Below are 24,933 nucleotides of genomic sequence, written 5' to 3'. Positions count from 1 at the left end.
TATCCATTTATCCATTTCTTCTTATTTTCCATTCTTTTCATGCAGCTTGAACCACGGATTCCTTCAGTATGCCCGAGGAAGATTTGCCTCCTTCATCCTGCAACTGCTCACTAGAGGTCTCTTTTTTCACTGTTTTCCACACCATTCTCAGTAAACTGTTGTGCGTGAAAATCCCAGGAGAGCACTTGTTGCTGAGGCACTCAAACCACCCTCTGTAGCGCCAATCACTCCACTGTCAAAGTCACTTGTATCACATTTCTTCTCCACTCTGAGCAACAAGAGAACTTCTTGATCATGTCTATTTGCGTTTATCCATTGAATTGCTGCCAAATCACTGGCTGGTTAGATATTCGTATAAACGAGCAGACGTACAGGTGTACCTAATAAAGTAGCCACTGAATATACATCTTAAGTGCAAATACACCTAAGCTTCTCCCGGTTCAGCGACAGAGAAGGATGGACAGTGGGTGTGTTGCCATTGATGTCCTCATCACATGAATAAAGGAGTAAAGGAGTATTGACTATTAACAGTAAATTGGTTTGAACACAATCAAACCACGGTTGCAAAACCAAAACGAAAATATTGCAGATGTAACTTTACACTTCTACCTGCTGCATTTCTATTTTAATTAGAGTACTGTGAAAGCTTATAGACCCAAATTCGAAGATCGCTATTACTTACACTATGAGTTTATTGGATGATAATCACCAAACAATGTCATAATGGGGAGAAAATAATCAAGACCCATTATTGCTTTCCGTTGTACTATATCTGTATTACAACAGCTATAATGACAGTACAAGTAATCCAAGCCAATGTGTTGATAGTAAGGTAGCACTCCACAACAATATTTCTCAAATGATGATGTGTGTCAATTATTGAAAATGGCAGCAGGCAACGCAAACTTTAGACAGAATAAAATACAAATATAATCTGCTGAGATGTAAGCAAACTAAAATGAATGAATGCATTCATTTTGATTTTCACGTGGTTATCTGACAACCATTCACTTCTAATTTAAGATGTGGGATGACACATACATTTAAAATAAGTGTCTCAATGGCAGCAGAGATTGGTTGTTTCTATGTTTTGGAATACTTTTCAAAGATGCATTCTTGGATCTTTATTAATGATTTTGCATGTTATAGCTGTGTTATTACCTTTCCCTGATATAAAACTTTGTGAAGCCAAGGAGAGAGTACAAAAATACTTTCTACTTGTAACGTGCCGAGGTAAATTGCATTGATATGTGAAAACAATATGAGCATAAGACATAGAAGCAGGATTAGACCATTCGGCCTATCGAGTCCAGTAGATTTATTATCCCCTCCATCATGGCAGAGTTATTACCCCCTCAACTCCATTCCCTTACCTGCTCCTTGTAACCTTTGACACTCTTACTATTCAAGACCTATCAACCTCTGCCTTAAATATAAGCAATATCTTGACCGCGACAGCCGTGTGTTGCAATGAATTCCACAGATTCATCACGTTCTAGACAAAGAAATTCCTCCTCACCTCTGTTCTAAATGGACGTCCTTCTATTATGAGGCTGTGCCCTCTGGTCCTAGACTCACTACTATAGGAACCATCCTTTCCACGACCATTCAACCTAGGCCTTTCACTATTCGATAGGTTTCAATTAGCTCCCCCCTCATTCTTCTAAACTCTAGCGAGTACAGACCAGGATCCATCAAACGCTGCACATACGTTCACCCCTTTATCCAGAGATCAGTATTATGAACCTTCTCTGGACTCTCTCCTATTCCGGCTCATCCCTTCATATATAAGGGGCCAAGAATTGCTTACAACTCTCCAAGAGCGTTGCCTTATGAAACATCAGTAATTATCGTAGAACGGTATCTTAATGTGAATAAATTAATCTTATGGATATGTATCACTAAGATGGTACAAGAACTGAATATCTCCACGAACATGAGTTAAAAAAATGAATTCATGAAAAGGATGTCAGTATGAAAAGAATAAATATGGCAAATTGAGAATGACGTTCCATCTCTTCTTTCTAAGCTATGGAAGGTCATACCTTATATAATATTAACCTGATGGCCATTTCTGGACCTTGAAGGTCCAACGATTAATGCAAGCTAACTTGCATTAATCGGTAGCTTATCTGGGTAAAGCATTAAATCCTCCATTACCAAATACAATTGCCTATTTTAGAGGTTAGTGCTTGTTCAACGGGCTTTGGACTTTATCATTAGCTCTTTAGCCCCTGAATTAAACGGTAATTTACATATTGGAGGTATAAAACATAGGAAAGACAATAGCACTGATTAGTTTATTTTTACGGGATGATGGGATAAAATTCATTATTCCAACAGCAATATGTAATAGCAGATAGATTGACAACCAAGTTATCACATTGGCTATTTGCCAGCCTTTGCTCCTAGTTTTTGATGGATTCTATTGTATTTTTTTGTTCTACTGTATATGCCTGCAAGAAAACGAATCGCAGAGCAGCATATGGCGACAGGTTCATATTTTGATAATAAATTTACTTTGAACTTTGATTTTATAATCCAACGTGGGATTAATTATTCTATACCCGGATAATGAAAGAAATTTTATGATTAAGTCAAGGCATTTCATTTGGTTCATAACTACTATTTATTTATTTTGAGCATTTTTTTTTTCTGTTGAGGACCTTGAGGCTGTGAATTGTGAATCAATTCGAGATTGTCTACACAACAGGCCAAAACGTGCGGACTACTGGGGAAAAAAACCTCAAATATAAATTTAAACTGTGCAACGATAAATATCATTCTGAGCTCATTTAGGACAACGCCGCTTTAAGAACTGGTGTGCATCATGATTCGCTGAATATCAGTACGCTTGTGTTCACCAATCAGAAGCTAAGATGTCTTTGGAGATCCGGACTGCCCTCTAGCATTACCCACCCTCCCTTACGTGAGATCAGAAGCGGTGAAAAAAATTTGGCTGGTCAGCTGCCTCGTATGATTTTATTGCGAGAATCCATTGGAAACTGAACAAAAGCAGAAGATGAGGACGAAATGAACTGTGCGATTTATGATCCGGCAGGAGAGTCGAATATCATGGTTTATAAAAATCTGAATAAAGGGACGATTAATGGTGGCGTCAGGTATTAACAAACGTTGGAATGGTTTACACTGGAAATGCGGTATAATATATATTGGCTGCTAAAATGTCGGTTGCTATATTGCGTGCTTTATTCGTGGAGTATAGTTTTGGGGACGATTCATTATTCGATTCCTGAAGAACTGCAGCAGGGCGCCTTTGTTGGGAACCTCGCAGACGATTTTGGTTTAGATGTAAAACAGCTTTCGACACGAGGTGCTCGGATCGTGTCCGGTCCCAAGAAATCATATATGGATATCAATCTGAAAAATGGACATTTATTTGTGAAGGAAAAAATTGACAGAGAGCAGCTGTGTGAGTCGAGTCTCTTTTGTGTGTTATCCTTAGATGTTTTGCTCGAAAATCCCCTAAAGCTGTACCAGGTTTCAGTGGAGATCCTCGATGTAAATGACAATGCTCCCATTTTCCCCGAGAGCGAAATGCGGCTTGAGGTCTCCGAGCTGGCTACACCGGGGGCGCGTTTCCTTCTCGAGTCCGCGCATGATGCGGACGCCGGGTCCAATTCCTTGCAAACGTACAAGCTCCATCCGAACGAATGTTTCTTTCTGGATGTGCAAGTGCGCAGTGGGAATGAAATGTTACCAGTATTAGTGTTGCAGCACCCCTTGGACAGAGAAAAAGAATCGGTCCACAAATTAGTTTTGATAGCAGAGGATGGCGGTATCCCTTTAAGGTCAGGCACCCTTAAGGTTACCATCACGGTGAAGGATGCAAACGATAACGTGCCTGTTTTTCCTCAGTCAGCTTATAAAGTTAGCCTATTAGAGTCTGCACCCAAAGGGACACTTATTATCAAATTAAACGCCACTGACATGGACGATGGTCCCAACGGAGAGATTATGTACTCGTTCAGCAGCCATAATTCTGCCAGAGTCCGTAAACTTTTTGATGTTAATTCCAAAACTGGTGAAATTACATTGAAAGAAAATTTGGATTATGAAGAAAGTACCTCAATGGGGATTAGCATACAGGCAAAGGACATGGGCTTAAACTCAATGGCCGTGTATTGTGACGTGTTGCTGAATATTATCGATGTCAATGATAACGCACCTGAGATAACAGTCACATCCCTAACGAGTAACGTTTTGGAAAATGTCCCCAATGGGACTGTAGTGGTTCTCTTCAGCGTAGAAGACAAGGACTCGGGACAATACGGGCAAGTACAGTGTCAAATTTCAAGCAAACTGCCCTTTAGACTCGATTCATCTTTGACGAATTATTACGGGATGCTTATTAGCCAACCGTTGGATCGCGAAAGCGCCCCCAGGTATAATATTACAATAACATGTGCCGATGCCGGAATCCCTCCTCTCACATCTCAGGAAACCGTTAGCTTGGAGGTTTCAGATGTAAATGATAACGCGCCAAGATTTACGCAGCCCGCGTACACCGCGAGTGTCATGGAGAATAATGTGATTGGTGCTTCTATATTCCATTTAAATGCTGTCGATCCAGATGTCGGGCAAAATTCCAGATTGAAATTTTCTATTCTAGAGTCTCAACATCGGAACCCCCAAGAAAGTTCTTATGTCTCTGTTAATTCAGATAGTGGCGTCATATTTGCTCAGAGATCGTTTGACTACGAACAACTGAAGAAGTTCCAGATCCAGGTTCAGGTGCTGGATTCTGGAGTCCCACCGCTATGCAGCAACGTTTCAGTGGACATTGTTATCCTCGATCAGAATGACAATGCCCCAGTGATTGTGAATCCTCTGCCCGAATACAGAATAGAAACAATATCTCTGTCCTCAGAACCAGGAACACTCGTTACCAAGATATCAGCCACTGATGCTGACAGTGGTCAAAATGCCTTTCTGTCTTTCCAGATTTTTCAAGCCACTCATCATGATCTTTTTACTATTTCACCGGAGTCTGGTGAAATTTGGACCATACGCCGGATCACAAGCAAGGATGCCCCTAATCAAAGACTAGTCATTGTGGTCAAAGATAATGGAACTCCTTCACTTTCATCTTCTGTGACCATAGCATTAACAGTAGTAGGGGCTGACAGTGAGAAGTTCTCAAGTGCCAATGGTTTACCTAAAAATCTAGGGTTCACACGCGATCTTGGTTTTTCTTTGGTCATAACGTTTGGGATAACATCTTCAATTTTCTTTGTTATTTTACTTATCCTTGCTGTTAAGGTTTATAGAAACAGGCAAGGATCTGGAGGACATCACTGTTCCTGTTGCTGCCTTGGATCAAGAAATTCTCTGAATGGAATTCAAAAGGCCAGTCGAAGCCTACAGATACCTCCAAATTACGTAGAGGTATTCGGGGGCGATCCACTCTCTCAACGTTTTCGTTACGAGTCCTGTTCAACTTTGCCGTCGATGGATGTCAAAGCATCTGGGAAATCCACAGGCAATCGATATCTACAAAATGAGGTTTTCAGGAAAGACAAGCCTGAACGTGTGAATATAGACAATTACAGCAGCACTATAAATAACGAGGTGAGGCACTTCTTAAAATCAATAAGATGTACTCAGTTGGTTTGGTTTGGATGTGTTTGAGGATCGCTGGATGTGAGTCAATTTTCAATCGCGTTATTCAACTTTTATGAATATTTCTATTACTTCTGAACATTTCAGTTTCCTTTTTTTAAGATAAGGGTAGGTATCTGATCACAGAAACAAAAACATAGATACCCTCCCCCACCCCCACATTGAACCTTTGCAACTATCTTCACTAAAGGTCTGGGTATGCTGAGTTATTAATCATATTCAGGACAGGAGTAGCTAAATTTTATGAGTGTAACAGAATCAACGACTGTCATGAGTACATAAAGTTTAAATCCAAAGATTATTTCCTCTGTGATCACAATGAAATGCAGCGACCGTATGATGTAGTTCAGTTATTATTTCTGATACTGCTTGTGTTTGTACTTCTCTGAAGTTGTTTGCATATTTTTTTACAAAAACAATTATGAAATCTTTAAAAAGGTATTCCCTAAAGTTCCACGTGATTTTATTGATGTCTCAATACATAACCTGTCATATTCAGCTATCTGTTGAAATTATCCTGCTGTCTATTTACGTGTTGCTAATCTCAGCAGGAATTCTGCGATGTAGATTACCAGGCATGCACAGAACAGTTTCCTTGCAACCAATATTGGATTTCTATTCAGGGCTTGCATGCAGCTTACTTAGTAACTGAACCTAATGTATATCTAATGTCTGGATTTGCCTCAAGATGTCAGCAAGTGTTATACTTCAAACAACTCAAGCGATCATGCTAATGGCTATACATTCTGTTCATATTTTTGCCCATATTGTATCGGCCGCTCCATCGAGAAAGTTAAATATATTCAGTAACACACAAAAAAATTGCTGGAGGAACTCAGAAGGTCCTGATGGAGGGTAATGGCCCGAGATGTCGACTCCTTATTCCTTTCCATAGATTCTGGTGACCTGCCAAGTTCCTCCAGCACATTGTGTGTATTACTCAAGATTTCCAGTATCTGCAGGACCTCTTCTGTTTAAAATTAAGTAAGTTGTTACTTTAAGACATTTCATGTGACTAGGGTCTTCAAATTTCAATATCGATGGTTTGCTTAGTAAAGGTTTCATTATTCATTAGTTCCAGATAATAACAAGTATTGCTTTATAGTGATATCATGTGCTTTCAAGAAATGAATTCGCGTTTTAACGCGTCTTCTCCCTTTTACACAAGATCCATCCTGATTTATAATCCATTACTTGTATCATAATTCCCAATACTTTCTGTTCACAAAGTAATTCTGAATTTACATCATCATCAGCCCGTGGCTGAGAATGTAAAACTATATTTTTTTTAGGGATGTAGCAAGGTAAGCAGCCCTTGCGGCCAACGAGCCCTCTTACACCCATGTGAACAATTAACCTACTGTCCCGTACGCCTTTAGACCGTGCACGAGGAAAATGGAACAGTCAGAGGAAACACACATTCACGGGAGAACGTGCAAACTCCTTACAGTAAGAAGTCGGAATTGAGCCAGGAACTCTGGCTCTGAGATAGCTTGACTAACCGCTACGCTACCTGCCGCCCTTAACCGCTGTTGTGTTCCAGTTCATTATGTTAAGTTAAATAAAACTAAGTATACGTATATTTTACAGCGAATGTGAAATATTACTAAATATATGCGTCAACAACATTTTCCCAGGAATAATTTGACAAATTAAAATTGTAATAATAATGGGATAGAAATATTTGATTTTTAACTGCACAGCTAAAAATGTTAAATTTATCCAAATGATCTGATATGACGTTGCGGCTTTAAGAAACGTTCAGTGCAGGGATTGGCTGAACGTAAGGGACTCCATCCGCCAATCAAAAGCAGCGATGTTACTCGCGATCTTGACTGCCCCCTTCCCTCCCGGTCCACCATCACAGACGATCAGATACAGTGCAAACCTGAATGGCGGACTGCCGAGAGCTTGCTTGGTTTATTCCGCTACCCGTGAGTTTCAGAAAAACAAGGGTTGCAGGAAGGAATCTCAAAGGCTCGCAAACCCACTTTGTCTTTTTTTTTATTTGTGTACATCTAAGTGTTTTGTAACGTTTGCTCACCAAGGACATGATTTATCAAGAAATTAATGTGGAGGGCTGAACCAACTGCGCCGTGTAGCGCAAAAATAATTGAAATGTTTTGTACCTGCGATGGGATATTATCAAATATTTTGGAGGCTAAACTGGCAATTGCTGTATTGTGTCTTCTTCGAATGGGCTGCGGCTTCTGGACAGATTCGTTATTCGATCCCTGAAGAACTACAAGTGGGCGCCTTTGTTGGAAATATCGCAGACGATCTGGGTCTACGTGCAAGGGAGCTCTCAGCTCGCAATTTTCAGATCGTGCCTGGTTCCCGGAAACAGTATTTAGAGGTAAATTTAGACAATGGGATTATGTCTGTTAAAGAGAAAATCGACAGGGAGCAGTTATGTGGAACGAGCCTCGCGTGCACGTTGTCTTTGGAGGCTGTAGTCGAAAATCCATTGACTGTGTATCACATCGAAGTGGCGATTCTTGATATAAACGACAATTCTCCCAGTTTCCCAAATAGCCAACTTCACCTTAAAATCTCCGAGCTTGCTACACCGGGAGCGCAGTTTCCCCTGGAGTGTGCATACGATCCGGATGTCGGAACCAATTCCCTGCAAACCTACCAGCTAGCTGCTAACGAGTATTTCGTATTAAATATTGACTCGCGCGGTGGAACCGCTAAGTTGCCAATTTTAGTGCTGGAACGGCCTTTGGATCGAGAAAAGCAAGCGACACATAAATTGGGACTGCTTGCCAAAGACGGCGGTATTCCTGCTAAGACTGGCACTGCTGATATAATTATTGCAGTGCAGGACGAAAACGACAACGCGCCCGTCTTCCCAAATTCCGTTTACAGAATTAATCTGCCAGAAAATGTACCCAAAGGGACACTAGTTATCCGATTAAATGCCACTGATCTAGATATTGGCTCTAATGGAGACATATCATACTCATTCAGTAGTCAGAATTCAGCTAAAACTCGTGAATTGTTTTCTGTGGACTCCAGAACAGGGGATATCAGACTGAAAGGCAATCTGGACTATGAGGAATACAGTACATTTGAAATCAACGTGCAGGCACTGGACCAGGGTACTAATCCAAATGCTGGATACTGTCACCTTGTGGTTAATATTATCGATGTCAACGATAACCCCCCTCAGGTAAAGTTAACCTCTTTATTCAGCCCCGTTCGTGAAGATTCACCACCTGGGACTGTGGTTGCTCTGATTGGTGTGTCAGACCAAGACTCGGGAGCAAATGGGCAGATAGAGTGTGAAATTACAGACGGATTACCCTTTATACTGGATTCGTCCTTAAGGAATTATTACAGATTACTTACTGAGAATTTGCTGGATAGAGAAAATACTTCGAGTTATGACGTTTCTATCATGTGCAGTGACTTGGGGTCTCCTCCACTCGCATCCAGGAAAACAATTACGGTGGAAGTTTCGGATATAAATGACAACGCGCCACACTTTACGCAGTCATCCTATACAGTTTACGTGATGGAGAACAACGTCATAGGGGCGTCAATCATCACAGTGACAGCGGTTGACCCAGACCTGAGCCAGAACTCCCAGGTATTTTACTCAATTCTGGAGAAGCAATCTCTGAGTGAGCCTTTGTCCACTTACGTCAGTGTCAACTCCAAGAACGGGGTTATATTCGCTCAAAGGGCTTTTGATTACGAGCATCTCAAAAGCTTTCAGATCGAAGTCCAGGCCAGGGATTCTGGAGACCCGCCACATATTGCCACCGCTTCGGTAGATGTAATTATCCTTGACCAGAATGACAACGCCCCGGTGATCGTGCATCCGGCCACAGAACACGGTTCAACAGCATTGGAAACAGTATCCCGCTTCGCAGAGCCAGGCTACCTGGTCACAAAGCTTACAGCAACAGATGCTGACTCGGGCCAGAATGCACGTCTCTCTTACCGGATTCTACAGTCCACTGACCCCGGACTTTTCACCATCTCACCCGATACGGGAGAAATATGGACAATTCGCAAATTTACGAGGAAAGACGCAAACAAGCAAAGGCTGATTGCTGTGGTAAATGATAACGGGACGCCGTCACTTTCTGCTACAATGACTCTTATCTTGTCGGTGGCGGAAGACGATACGGAAATTCTCTCTCGTGTGAACGATTCATCTGAAGATGCTGGATTGACCAGTGACATAACATTCTACTTAATTATAGCTTTAGGAATAATCTCATCCAGTTTCTTCGTTATTTTAATTGGTCTTGCCATTACAGTGTACAGAAACAGAACTGGGTTTGGCGGTTATGCATGTTCCCTGGATACATGCTGTTGTTTTCCAACGAGGACCTCGTTCAATGGCTTCCAAAAGAGCAGGAGAACTCTCCAGATACCACCGAATTACGTTGAAGTATTTGGGGGTGATCCTCTTTCTCAAAGGTTCCGTTATGGCACCTGTTCCACTTCCAATTCGACAAAGGGAGAGTTCTCGTACTCCAGCGGGTACCGAGGTGAAGCCAGGAGTGCAATTGCGTGCAGTAACGAACAGTCTCAATCATTATATTCTAACCATTGTAGCAACGTTCAAAAGGTGAGATGATTGTGTAACTTGGCCGGTCCATAAATGCACATAACTACGGTGTATTGTTGCAGATAAATAATCCTTAACTTGCACTTTAAGATTTTTATAAGCAACAGATAAAATGCTTGAAAAAGTCAGCAAGTCAGGCAGCATCTTTCAGGGGAAATGGAATCGAGACCCTTCATAAGGACTAGCTGATATCAAACCTGACACACTGAATTCTTCTGGCTTTTTGTATGTTGCTCCAGAGTTCCAGCATCTGCAGTCTCTCATGTCTCCTTTGTGCTTTTCCCAATTGACCTGTGTAAAGTAAACTTCACACTTCACGTGGCACCCTTCTGATTGATGCGACGTTAACAATTAATGTAATTCGTTGGTTGTTTTTGCAATTTTTCCTACTTGGCAATTAATTGGTCGTATAATTGTATGTTGTAGGTGACATCAGTTCGTTGCACGTGTAAGATAAAACTTCATTGCAATCAGATAGAGAATAGATGTTCACCCATCGGTCAGACTTGAACGTGATGGCAGGTACATTCTTCATCTGGGTTGATATAAAACAATCTTAACGAGCACTTGTTAGCACTATATAATAGATTAAAACATGTTGTTTAGCTTGATAGGTAGCATTTCTTTTTTTTTGAGGATATGGTGTCATCAAAGTGCCAAAACTATGTATGCGCTTAATATTCACGGTGTCGAGCGCTCTAAATGGAAACGAGTGAAGTAAGGAACCACGTTGTATTAAGATTGAAAACATAGTTATGAAGGTGAAACTGTGCAATGAATTAATTATATAAAACGCATGGACTGACTGGAGAGGACTCAATCGGGCACATTTACCTATTAGCGTAAATATGAATAATTATATCGATGTTACGCAAGAGCATAAGAGCACCACAACAGCGTAACAATAGGCCATTCGAGAGTGGAATATCGCTATCTTCATTTCTTATCAGATTCAATACTCGACAGTCATTTGTGTCCACATATCACTTTTCGGCCTCCTCCACTATCTCCATTCATCCCATCCCACTCATCACCACTTTATCTGTCAACATTTCCAATCCTATATCTACCTCATTAGTTCCTCCCTCAATGCTCTCACTCACCTCTTTATACTGTCTCTCCCCTTTACACACTCAATCTTGGTTCAGGTCTAGACTTCACCACTTTATCCTGCCTCGCTTCCCTTTACGGTCTTGATAACGGGGTGGTGACTGAAACGTAGACGACCCTCTGCATCCGTAGACACTGCTTGATGCACTGAGATCCTCCAGCAGCTTCTTTGTTTACCTTGGGCCAGTGAGTTTCTTGTGCCCACTGAAACATTCAAAAAGATCATCCCTACTCCTTTACCTGAAAATCACTTACACACGGAATCCTCACATGCCTTGATTTCCTCAAAAGTCAAAGTAAATTTATTATTGAAGTACGTATAGGTCACCATAGACTACCTTGAGATTCATTTTCTTGTGGGCATTTACAGGAAAGCAAAGAAATCCAATAGAATTCACCAAAACAAAAACTGGCAAACAACCAATATGCAAAATGTGCGAATAGATAAGTAAATAATACTGTCAACATAAGTTGTGGAGTTCTTCAAAGCGAGTCTGCAGGTTGAGAAATCAGTTCAGAATTAAGGTGAACGAAATTATCCATGCAGGCTCCGGAGCCTGATGATTGTAGGGTAATATATGTTCCTGAACCTGGTGGTGTACGATCTTGGGCTTCTACACTTTCAGAACGATTGTAGTAGTGAGAAGACAGCATGGCCTGAATGAAAGTTCTTGATGATAGGTGCTGCTTTCATGTGACAATGCTTCTTGTAGATATGGTCAATGCTAGGCAGAGCTTTGCCTGTGATGGGCTAGGCTGTATCCACCACATTCTGTAGCCTTTTTTCGTTCCAGGCATTGCTGTTTTCATACCAGGCTTTGATGCGACCAGCCAGGATGCTTTCCTCTGTGCATCTATAGAAATTTGTCATTTTTTTAGACAAAGTTGCACAAACTGAAGCCGAATCTACGAAAATTTCTAAGAAAGTAGAGGCGCTGCGGTGCCCTCTTTTTGATGTCACGTAGGTGCTGGTCCCAGGACAGATAATATGATATGTTAGTAACTCAAAGTTATTTAGAAATTCAAAGTTACCTCCGATCTCCTAAAGGGGTTTGGCAATGGCCCTGCTCTATCTTCCTCCTGTAGTCGATAATCAGCTCTTTGGTTTTGCTAACATTGAGTGAGAGGTTGTCAGCCATTCAACCATATTTTCAATCTTCCTCCTATATGCCGATTCGTTACCACCTTTGCTTCGGCCAACAACAGTGCTGTCCTCAACAATCTTAAATATTGCACTAGAGCTGTACTTAGTCACACAATCGAAGATCTAAAACGAGTAGAGCAGAGGGTGACCACTCAGCCTGTTGCTGCACCTGTGCTCATGGTGATTGTGGAGGAGAGGCTGTTGCCAATCGTACTGGTTGGGATTTTCAAGAGAGGAAAGCGGGTATCCAGGAAGGTATCGAGGCCTAAATCTTGGAGATGCAGTGTTGAATTATGAACTGTAGTCAATGAAGAGCATCTGGATATATAAAAGGGATGTTCGGTAGATAAAGGGGATACAGTGAATGTTGTATATTTCGTCTTTCAGAAGGCCTTTATCAAAGTACCACACGTGTGGCAGCTTAGCAACTTAACAGCCCATGGTATTACAGGAAATTTACTAACATGGTTAGAGCATTGGCTGATTAGTAGGAGGCAGCGAGTTGGGAAAAAAAGGGATCCTTTTCTGGTTGGATGCCAGTGACTAGTGGTGTTCCACAGGGGTCAGTGTTGGGACCACTACTTTTTATGCTGTATATAAATGATTTAAATGACGGAATAAATGGCTTTGTTGCCAAGTTTGCAAATGATACGAAGATTGGTGGAAGGACAGGCAGTGTTGATGAAACAGGTGGAATGCAGAAGGAGTTAGACAGGTTAGGAGAATGGGCAAGAAAGTGTCAAATGAAATACAAAATGCATGGCCATGCACTTTGGTAGTGGAAATAAATGTGCGAACTGTTTTCTAAGCGAGGAAAAAATCCAATAATCTGAGTTGCAAGGGGTCTTGGGAGCCCTTATGCAGAACACCCTAATGGTTAACTTGCAGGTTGAGTCGGTGGTCAGAAAGGCAAATGCCATGTTAGCATTCATTTCAGGAGATCTAGAATACAAGAGCCTTTATAAGTCAATGGTGGGGCCTCACATTGAGTATTGTGAACAGTTTTGGGCCCCTCATCTTAGAAAGGTTGTGCTGGCATTGGAGAACGTCCAGAGAAGGTTCACAAAGATGATTTCAGGAATGAAAAGTTTATCATACGAGGAACGTTTAATTGCTGTTGGTCTGTACTCGCTGGACTTCAGAAGAATGAGGGGAGATCTCATTGAAACGTTTCGAATGTTGGAAGTCCTAGACAGAGTAGATGTGAAAAGGATATTTCCCATTGTGGAAGAGTCTAGGACAAGAGGGCACAGCCTTAGGATAGAGGGACGCCCTTTCAAAACAGAGATGCGGAAGAATTTCGCTAGCCAAAGGATGGTGTATTTGCCGAATTTGTTGCCACGTGCAGCTATGGAGGCCAGATCGTTGGTTGTATTTGAAGCAGAGATTGATAGGTTCTTGATTGGACACGACATCAAAGGTTACGGGGAGTTGACCGGGCACTGTGATTGAAGAGGAGAAGAAAGAAGGATCAGCCATGATTGAATGGCAGAGCAGACTCGATAGGCCAGATGGCCTAATTCTGCTCCTATGTCTTATGGTCTTATGGTCTTCTCACGCTAGTCATGACCAATTCTCTTTACAATGCAGCTACACCAGGAGGAGAATTTTCGTGCATTGAATTATATTGACACTGTATGTGTAGCCTAAACAAAACTAAATGAAGTTTCGCCCATGACTTTTGAAAAAAATTATATAGATTTGAATTATCAAAAGGACAATCTGGAAACAAGAGAGAGAGTAACTAAATTTCACACGCTAATAAGCATTCATGTGCAATTGGGAGAATTTGTACTTTCCTGAGATTTCTGACATCTGCAAATACTTGCCGCATCAATGCATCTGTATAGAATATATCGGTGTCGTTGGATAATTCTGTTTTAATTTGGGGGAAAAAAACATTGGTAGACACGGTAAATCACCTTGTGCTTTGATCCCGAAGAGGATTTGGACCGAATGGTAAAAGTTAAAGCAAGTTTATGCTAATCCATTGTGTAGTGTTGCTTCCTAATAGATAACCATATAACCATATAACAATCACAGCACAGAAACAGGCCATTCCGGCCCTCCTAGTCCGTGCCGAACTCTTAATCTCACCTAGTCCCACCTACCCGCACTCAGCCCATAACCCTCCACTCCTTTCCTGTCCATATACCTATCCAATTTTACCTTAAATGACACAACTGAACTGGCCTCTACTACTTCTACAGGAAGCTCATTCCACACAGCTATCACTCTCTGAGTAAAGAAATACCCCCTCGTGTTTCCCTTAAACTTTTGCCCCCTAACTCTCAAATCATGTCCTCTCGTTTGAATCTCCCCTACTCTCAATGGAAACAGCCTATTCACGTCAACTCTATCTATCCCTCTCAACATTTTAAATACCTCGATCAAATCCCCCCTCAACCTTCTACGCTCCAATGAATAGAGACCTAACTTGTTCAACCTTTCTCTGTAACTTAAGTGCTGAAACCCAGGTAACATCCTAGTAAATCGTCTCTGCACTGTCTCTAATTTATTGATATCTTTCCTATAATTCGGTGACCAGAACTGTACACAATATCCCAAATTTGGCCTTACCAATGCCTTGTACAATTTTAACATTACATCCCAACTTCTGTACTCAATGCTCTGATTTATAAAGGCCAGCGTTCCAAAAGCCTTCTTCACCACCCTATCTACATGAGACTCCACCTTCAGGGAACTATGCACTGTTATTCCTAGATCTCTCTGTTCCACTGCATTCCTCAATGCCCTACCATTTACCCTGTATGTTCTATTTGGATAATTCCTGCCAAAATGTAGAACCTCACACTTCTCAGCATTAAACTCCATCTGCCAACGTTCAGCCCATTCTTCTAACCGGCATAAATCTCCCTGCAAGCTTTGAAAACCCACCTCATTATCCACAACACCTCCTACCTTAGTATCATCAGCATACTTACTAATTCAATTTACCACCCCATCATCAAGATCATTTATGTATATTACAAACAACATTGGGCCCAAAACAGATCCCTGAGGCACCCCGCTAGTCACCGGCCTCCATCCCGATAAATAATTATCCACCACTACTCTCTGGCATCTCCCATCTAGCCACTGTTGAATCCATTTTATTACTCCAGCATTAATACCTAACGACTGAACCTTCTTAACTAACCTTCCATGTGGAACTTTGTCAAAGGCCTTGCTGCAGTCCATATAGACTACATCCACTGCCTTACCCTCGTCAACATTCCTCGTAACTACTTCAAAAAATTCAATAAGGTTTGTCAAACATGACCTTCCACGCACAAATCCATGCTGGCTACTCCTAATCAGATCCTGTCTATCCAGATAATTATAAATACTATCTCTAAGAATACTTTCCATTAATTTACCCACCACTGATGTCAAACTGAAGTTCTGAATTGTTTGCTTCTACTGAGAGTGCACATGACCAAAGCATTCAAAGGTAGCAAAATATATTTCACAAACAATTGCACCAAAATTGCATTTGTTCAGCCGAAATGTGGGATAGGAAAATATAGTGCATGCTCTTCTTCATATATATGTGCTCTTCTCGATGCGTTTCCTGAATAGGGAAACTTTGAATATATTGCAAATATTTCTTAAAGAAAAACTGAAATATTGAAGGTTAAAGTGTATGAATATATTTTGATTGTGCAACAATAAATGAATGCTATATCGCTTTAATAAGACAGTCTTGCTTTAAGAAACAAACGGTATTCTGATTGGTTAAAAATGACCTACTGTTACGTATTCGGGCAACAATAATATAGATGAGTTAGGCAAGGGGTATTATAACGAATAACACGTTTATTAAACACTGATAACAAACCCCCTTCAAAAGTAAACAAACCCAAACAATGACCCGAAACCAGCTGCTCAAACAGCTGAATCAAACAGTTCTTAATAGCGTTGCAGTCCCAAACAGTCTTTAAAGTAGTATTGAAAAAACCAGTTCTCCAAAGCGATATACCGAATGAAAGCAGTATTTTAAAACGATATGCCGACAGTTCAAAAGCTCACGGTACTTTTGAAAGGAGAGACTTTTTAAAGCGATTTAAATTCTCTTCCACGTTGATGTCCTTCGATTCCCAGCGTCGAACTCCCACGTCGAATTTTATTAAATATAACAACTTAAAGTGACTGACCTCTCTTCCACACTATTCTCAAACCCTTTCTGGTCATCCCAGGGGTCAACAGCGAGAATAGTCAACGAAATCCTTCCGAATGAGGATCAAACAAGGTCGAAGTCAATCCATCGAAAATCGATTCTTCTCGATCTCCAGTTCCCAAACTTTTCTTCACTCTCCCTTAGCAAAGAAACCGTTGGCTCTGACCTTTTAAACTTTAGGCATTATATAAAACTTCATTTTTAACTAAACTGCGTCATCCTTTTAAATCACGCAGTGACATGAAGTCATCTTGGCAAATCCAGCCACGAACTGCCCCACCTGACAGGGTGGGTCTTCCTTTTATACCCTGTAGAAAAAACCTGTCACATGACCTCCACTGGCGGGAAAATGACATCACTCCACCATTACCTCATGTCCAGTATAACTTCAACCCCAGCCACGTGACAAGGGTACCACTGTCACGTGTCACGGGTACGTAACACCTCCCTCCAAAAAAAAACATTTTTGGTCTATCAAGAACAAAAATTTTTAACAATTACTTACAAAAAAAAAACAAATGTATAAATCATATAACATACACAATATACAATACAGTAGGAGTGTTACAATAAAAAAAAACCACTCCAAAAAAAAAACATTGTACATTCAACATCGAGATAGACAATCAGCAACCACATTATCTTTACCTTTAATATGAGTTATCACAATATTGTACTCTTGTAACATCAAACTCCAATTTAACAATCTTCTGTTTTTGTTTTTCATCTTACTCAGAAAAACTAACGGATTATGATCAGTGTAAACAATAAGTGGTTTTTGAGTTGTACCAACATATACCTCAAAATATTCCAAAGCTAAAACAAGAGATAACAATTCTTTCTCTATTGTTGAATAGTTTCTTTGATGCTTATTAAATTTCTTAGAAAAGTAAGCTACTGGATGATCAACCTCATCACCCTCATTCCTTTGCATCAATACTGCTCCCGCAGCTTCATCACTAGCATCCACAGCTAATGAAAAAGGTTTTTCAAAGTCAGGTGCCTTAAGCACAGGTTGTTCACATATCATTGTTTTCAATTTTTCAAATGCTTCCTGACAAAACACTGTCCACACAAAATTCACATTCTTCTGCAGAAGATTAGTTAATGGAAGGGCAACATTAGCAAAATTCTTACAAAATTTTCGATAATATCCTACCATTCCCAAAAACCTTCTGAGAGTTTTTTTCCCCGTTGGAGTGGGAATTTCTAAAATTGCCTGAACTTTTGCCTGAACAGGAGCTACCTTACCTTGACCTACAACATAACCAAGGTAAGTCACAGTAGCATGTCCAAATTCACTCTTGGCTAAATTAATAGTCAAGTTAGCTTTTGAAAGCTTTTCAAACAATTTCTCCACCGCAATAATATGTGCTTCCCAAGTATCATTTCCTGTCACTAAATCATCAATATAAGCATCAGTATCTTTCAAACCCTGAATCACAGAATTAATCATCCTCTGAAAAGTACCTGGCGCATTCTTCATCCCAAATGGAAGAACATTATACTCATATAACCCAGATGGAGTTACAAATGCAGAAATCTCTCTACCTCTGTCCGTTAATGGAACACACCAATACCCTTTCAATAAATCAATCTTTGTAAGGAACTTTGCTTTTCCAACTTTATCTACACAATCATCTACTCTAGGAATTGGATATGCATCTGTTTTCGTTACAGCATTCACCTTCCTATAGTCCGTACAAAACCTAATACTACCATCAGGTTTTGGCACCATTACACATGGCGAACTCCAATTTGAGTTAGAATGTCTAATAATATCATTCTCTAACATGTATTCAATTTCTTTCTCAGCAAGTTCACATTTTTCCATGTTCATTCTATATGGATGTTGTTTAATAGGTTTGGCATCTCCAACATCTACATCATGTGAAGCTATAGTAGTCCTTCTCGGAACATCTGGAAACAAATCCTTATACTTAAAAATCAATTCCTTCATCTGTTGTTTCTGCTCTAGCTGTAAATGTGCTAATTTCTCATCCATATTTTCCAAAATAGTCGAATTAGGTAACCTAACAGAAACAATGTTAGATTTAGAATGAAAGTCAGATGAATCATCTATCATGTTCCCAGTTAAATCAAACTCATTCTCACTAACCACAACAGTCACAGTATCAGATTGTTTCTCAAAATATGGTTTAATCATATTTATGTGGCAAAGTTGTGTTGACCTTCTACGATCTGGAGTTTTTATTACATAATCCACATCATTAACTCTAGACACAATTTCATAAGGTCCATGAAATCTAGCTTGTAAAGGATTTGTCTGCACTGGGAAAAAAACCAACACCTTATCTCCAGGCTTAAACATCCTCATCCTAGCTTCCTTATCATACCAAGTCTTCATTTTCTCCTGAGCCAACTTCAAATTTTCCTTGGCTAAGCTACAAGCTTTATGTAACCTGTCCTTAAATTTCAAAACATAGTCCAACAAATTAGTATGCACTTCCTTACTAATCCACTGTTCCTTCAATAAAGCTAAAGGTCCTCTAACTCTATGTCCAAACACAAGTTCAAATGGACTAAAACCTAAAGATTCCTGTACCGATTCCCTTACTGCAAATAAAACTAAATTTATACTCTCATCCCAGTCACTTTCATTCTCCACACAATATGTCCTAATCATATTCTTGAGAGTAGAATGAAACCTCTCCAAAGCACCTTGCGATTCTGGATGGTATGCAGACGAAGTAATTTGCTTAGCTCCCAATTTATAAACTATCTGTTGAAACAATCCAGACATAAAATTACTACCTTGATCAGTTTGTATTTCCTTAGGCAATCCAAAATAAGTAAAGAATTTTATAAGAGCCTTCGTCACAGTTTTAGCTTTTATATTCCTAAGTGGTACTGCCTCTGGAAACCTAGACGAAGTACACATGATAGTCAACAAATACTGATAACCAGTTTTTGTCTTTGGTAATGGACCAACACAATCTACAATAACTTTAGAAAACGGTTCACCAAATGCTGGAATAGGTTGTAATGGAGCTACTGGTGTAACCTGATTTGGTTTACCCACAATTTGACAAGTATGGCACGTCTTACAAAACATCGCCACATCTTTTCTTAAACCAGGCCAGTAAAAATGTTTTAAAATCTTGTCCACAGTTTTCCTTACCCCTTGATGTCCACCTAAAGGCACACTATGAGCTAAAGTCAAAATCTCATTCCGATAAACTTTAGGAACAACTACCTGATAAACAACATTCCATTCCTCACTTGCAGGAATTGTAGGCGACCTCCACTTCCTCATCAACACTCCTTTTTCCAAGTAATATCCTACTGACACCTTCTCAATTTCACTACCTAGTAAAGCTTGTTCCCTTAATTTTACAATCTCAGGATCTCTATTCTGCTCTGCTATCATCTCCTTCCGAGACAAAGATAAATCTTCATAGTCAGACTTACTCCCAGAATCTTGTTCAAACAACGAAGGTAAGAAAGTCTCCGACACATCCTCAAAACTCAAATCCTGAGTTGAACAGTCATGAGTAACAACCTCATTCTGCACATCAATTTTTTTAGCCATAGCTCTAGTCACAACACAGGAAAAATCTGTGTTAGAATTCACCTCAGGTACCTCTGACTCCATTGTCAAATGCACTTCAGGAAAAACTTGTCCACCTGCCAAGTCATTACCTAACAATAAAGAAATACCCTTCACAGGTAAGCTATGCTGTAATCCTACCTTAACAAATCCTGTAACTAACCCTGACTTTAAATTTACTTCATGTAAATGTACAGGCATAAAATCACTTCCAACACCTCTTATGTAATTCACCTCACCAGTATCACTCTCTTCATTAAACTTCAACACACTATCTAACATCAGTGATTGAGAAGCTCCAGTATCCCTAAGAATCTTTATTGGCACCAGAGTAGATCCTTCTTTCAAGGATACAAACCCTTCAGTTATAAAATGATCATATCCCTTTCTAACTTTGTCAGACTCTAACAAATCCTCATTTGTGTTTACCAAACCCTGTAACTTTACAGGTGCTTTAGTATGTTGCACACAAACATCCGGAACTGCTTCCTTCTCTTTCTTTTTCAATTTGAAACAGTTAGCTATTACATGGCCAGGCTTCTTACAATAGTTACAAATAAGACCAAACTGTCTTTCCTTCACAGGTTTTCCTTCCTCCTTACCTCTCTCATTAACCTCTAATTTAATTTCTGATTTACCTGGAGTCTCCATATTATTTTTCCTCTTGAAAATTCTACCCTGAGGAAATTTATTCTTATGGATTAAAACATACTCATCAGCTAATCTAGCACAGTCCTGCAATTTCTCAGTATCCCTCTCATTTAAGTAGGTCCTTACTTCAACAGGAATGCTTCTTTTAAATTCCTCCATTAAAATCAGCTCTCTCAATGTATCATAGTCCTCATTTACATTTTTAGAAGAAACCCATCTCTCAAAACACATAGCTTTATCATAGGCAAATTCCACATAAGTCTTTTCCACAGACTTTTTCAAACTCCTGAATCTTTCCCTGTACGCTTCTGGGACCAACTCATACGATTTGAGAATATTTTCCTTCACAATATCATAATCTAATGCTTGCGCAGCAGTTAAAGCTGTGTAAACGTGTCGTGCCTTTCCTTTGATTACACTCTGTAATAACACTGACCATTTATCTTTCGGCCACTCTGACATCCGAGCAATAGTTTCAAAATGTTGAAAATATCTCTCCACTTCTGTTTCACTAAATGGAGGGACCAATTTAATTTCTTGGCTAGCAACAAACGGTTTTTTAGAATCAGCAGACTGTTCTACAGACCTTAATTTCGCCATTGCATATTCAAAATCTCTCTGCTTTTGCTCAATTTCCAATTTACACCTTTCTAACATCATTTGTTCAATTTGCAACTGCATCTCCAGATTACTTATTGGAAACGATTCTAAAATCGATTCTTCAAAATGACCCGAAGCCACAAAATGTGATGCGATCTTTCTCTGTATTACAGCTTTTGACGTAGTTGGCAAGATCCCTTTAAGATGCAACCGATTAGCGATCTCAGACACTTCAGTTTTTTTCGCCTTCGCTAACAAGTCCGCGTCTGGCGAATCCAGAAACTCATCAATATTCATCGTTGCCGAATACCACTCACAAGCCAATCAAACAAAAAAAAATCGAGCAATCCCCGTTACCAAAACACCGATTCAAAATCAAAAAACTTTTTAAACTCAAATAATCCAATTCCGGACGTACCCCCATAATTATGTTACGTATTCGGGCAACAATAATATAGATGAGTTAGGCAAGGGGTATTATAACGAATAACACGTTTATTAAACACTGATAACAAACCCCCTTCAAAAGTAAACAAACCCAAACAATGACCCGAAACCAGCTGCTCAAACAGCTGAATCAAACAGTTCTTAATAGCGTTGCAGTCCCAAACAGTCTTTAAAGTAGTATTGAAAAAACCAGTTCTCCAAAGCGATATACCGAATGAAAGCAGTATTTTAAAACGATATGCCGACAGTTCAAAAGCTCACGGTACTTTTGAAAGGAGAGACTTTTTAAAGCGATTTAAATTCTCTTCCACGTTGATGTCCTTCGATTCCCAGCGTCGAACTCCCACGTCGAATTTTATTAAATATAACAACTTAAAGTGACTGACCTCTCTTCCACACTATTCTCAAACCCTTTCTGGTCATCCCAGGGGTCAACAGCGAGAATAGTCAACGAAATCCTTCCGAATGAGGATCAAACAAGGTCGAAGTCAATCCATCGAAAATCGATTCTTCTCGATCTCCAGTTCCCAAACTTTTCTTCACTCTCCCTTAGCAAAGAAACCGTTGGCTCTGACCTTTTAAACTTTAGGCATTATATAAAACTTCATTTTTAACTAAACTGCGTCATCCTTTTAAATCACGCAGTGACATGAAGTCATCTTGGCAAATCCAGCCACGAACTGCCCCACCTGACAGGGTGGGTCTTCCTTTTATACCCTGTAGAAAAAACCTGTCACATGACCTCCACTGGCGGGAAAATGACATCACTCCACCATTACCTCATGTCCAGTATAACTTCAACCCCAGCCACGTGACAAGGGTACCACTGTCACGTGTCACGGGTACGTAACACTACCAATCAGCAGTTGTTATATGACTGGAGATCCTGACTGTCCTTTTTCTTCCACCATTGCATATGAAGACGAGACAATGTGAATTGGATAGCAAGCTGCCTTGGGTTGCAGCCGTTTCCTTCAGTCCATCTTTCGTGGATTTTAGCATCCAACTGGCGAAACTCATCAAATAATCGAGACTTCTTATCGAAAGAGAAGATACTTTTTTTTACAAGGAAGCCTTTCTTCTGAAGGTATACATCTTTTTATCACGGGAATAAACCGAAATCCACGGTATCGCACGGAAGCCATTGGAATGTTTAACTCCGGCGATGAAATGTTATAAACTATTTTGTTTCTTAAAAAGGGAACTGTTGTATTACATGTTTATCGCCTGGGAGCTAGTTTTCGCAGAAATTCATTATTCGATTCCCGAGGAATTGCAGCGAGGCGCCTTTGTTGGGAATATTGCAGACGATTTGGGTTTAGACGTTAAACAGCTCGCGGCTCGTAATTTCCGTCTTGTGCCAGGTGAAAGAAAGCAGTATTTGGAGGCAGATATAAACAGTGGGATTTTATTCGTAAAGGAAAAAATTGACAGGGAGGAGCTCTGTGGTCCAAGCCTTGCTTGCGTTCTGTCGTTGGAGGCCGTGCTTGACAATCCTCTCAGTCTGTATCAAATCGAAGTGGATATTCTGGATATTAATGACAATTATCCCAGTTTTCCAAAGAGCCTGTTTCGGATTGAAATATCTGAGCTTACCGTGCCGGGGGCTCGCTTCCCCCTCGAGTCCGCCCACGATCCGGATATTGGAACTAACTCCATTCAAACCTACCAGCTGGTGGCAAATGATTTCTTTGCATTAAACATTGAAGCTGGTATCGCGGACTGGAAATTGCCAGTTTTAGTGCTGCAACAGCCCTTGGACAGGGAGACGCGTTCGGCCCACAAGCTACTGCTCTTGGCCAAAGATGGCGGGGTCCCCGAAAGGTCGGGCAGTACCGAAATAAACATCGCAGTGGAAGATGCTAACGATAATACACCGGTTTTCTCTCAGTCGGTATACAAGGCTAGTTTGTTAGAAAATGTGGCCAAAGGGACAATAGTACTGCAAGTAAATGCCACTGATTTGGATGATGGTTCAAACGGAGAGATTCTATTTTCTTTCAGTAGTCATACCTCTGCCAGGGTTCGTGAAATTTTTAACTTGGATCCTCAAACTGGTGAAATAAAACTTAATAGGAATTTAGATTACGAAGAAAATAATGTATATGATATTATAATACAAGCTAAGGACAAGGGTAGTCACGCTACTGCCGTGTACAGTCACATTTTATTGACTATTTTAGATGTAAATGATAACTCGCCTGAAGTTACCCTAACATCTTTGTCAAGCCCAATTCCCGAGAACTCGCCGCCTGGAACTGTAGTCGCTCTAATAAGTGCGTCTGATAGAGATTCCGGCGAGAATGCGGAACTCCGGTGTCAAGTAGTAAATAAAGTGCCTTTCATACTGGATTCCTCCTCAAAGAAGCACTTAAGATTACTTACACGCGATTTGCTGGACCGAGAATCGGCCTCCATGCACAACGTAACCGTTGCCTGCAGTGACGGCGGAAGTCCGCCTCTCACCACTAGCAAAACCATTCCAATTGAGGTTTCAGACAGAAATGACAACTCTCCACAATTTTCGCAACCTGTGTTCACAGCCTCCGTGATGGAGAACAACAATATTGGTGCCTCCATATTCTCCATGACAGCATTTGATCCGGACCTGGATGAAAATGCTCGGATATCGTACGATATTCCGGACAGTTGGGTAGAGGGGCAGTTAGTGAACAATTATATTTATATTAATTCGGAGACTGGGATTATATATTCTTACAGATCATTTGACTATGAAGAGTTAAAAACCTTTCAGATTCAGGTTCGGGCACGTGACCACGGAGTCCCATCGCTTTCCAGTAATGTTTCCGTAGACGTCATCATCCTTGACCAAAATGATAACGCCCCAGTGATCGTTCATCCATTAGGGCCAGCAACAACGGAGGTCGTATCCCGGTTCGCTGAAGCAGGCTATCCGGTAACCAAAGTTACGGCTATAGATGCCGACTCGGGACAAAATGCTCGCCTCTGCTATCGGATCCTCCAGGCTACTGACTTCG

At 40.5% G+C, this 24,933-nt stretch overlaps 1 protein-coding gene across 1 annotated transcript in view; it reads left to right on the top strand.

Annotated features, from left to right (window-relative positions):
- Window positions 1-24,933, top strand: part of LOC140739548 (protocadherin Fat 4-like) — a 215,239-nt gene that overhangs the window by 81,767 nt on the left and 108,539 nt on the right. The gene's annotated exons all lie outside the window — the stretch shown is intronic.

Source organism: Hemitrygon akajei, chromosome 15 (genome assembly GCF_048418815.1).
Source record: "Hemitrygon akajei chromosome 15, sHemAka1.3, whole genome shotgun sequence".
Taxonomy (NCBI): Eukaryota; Metazoa; Chordata; class Chondrichthyes; order Myliobatiformes; family Dasyatidae; genus Hemitrygon; species Hemitrygon akajei.
Note: the sequence above shows the minus strand (reverse complement) of the source record. Positions and strands in the feature narration are given on the sequence as shown.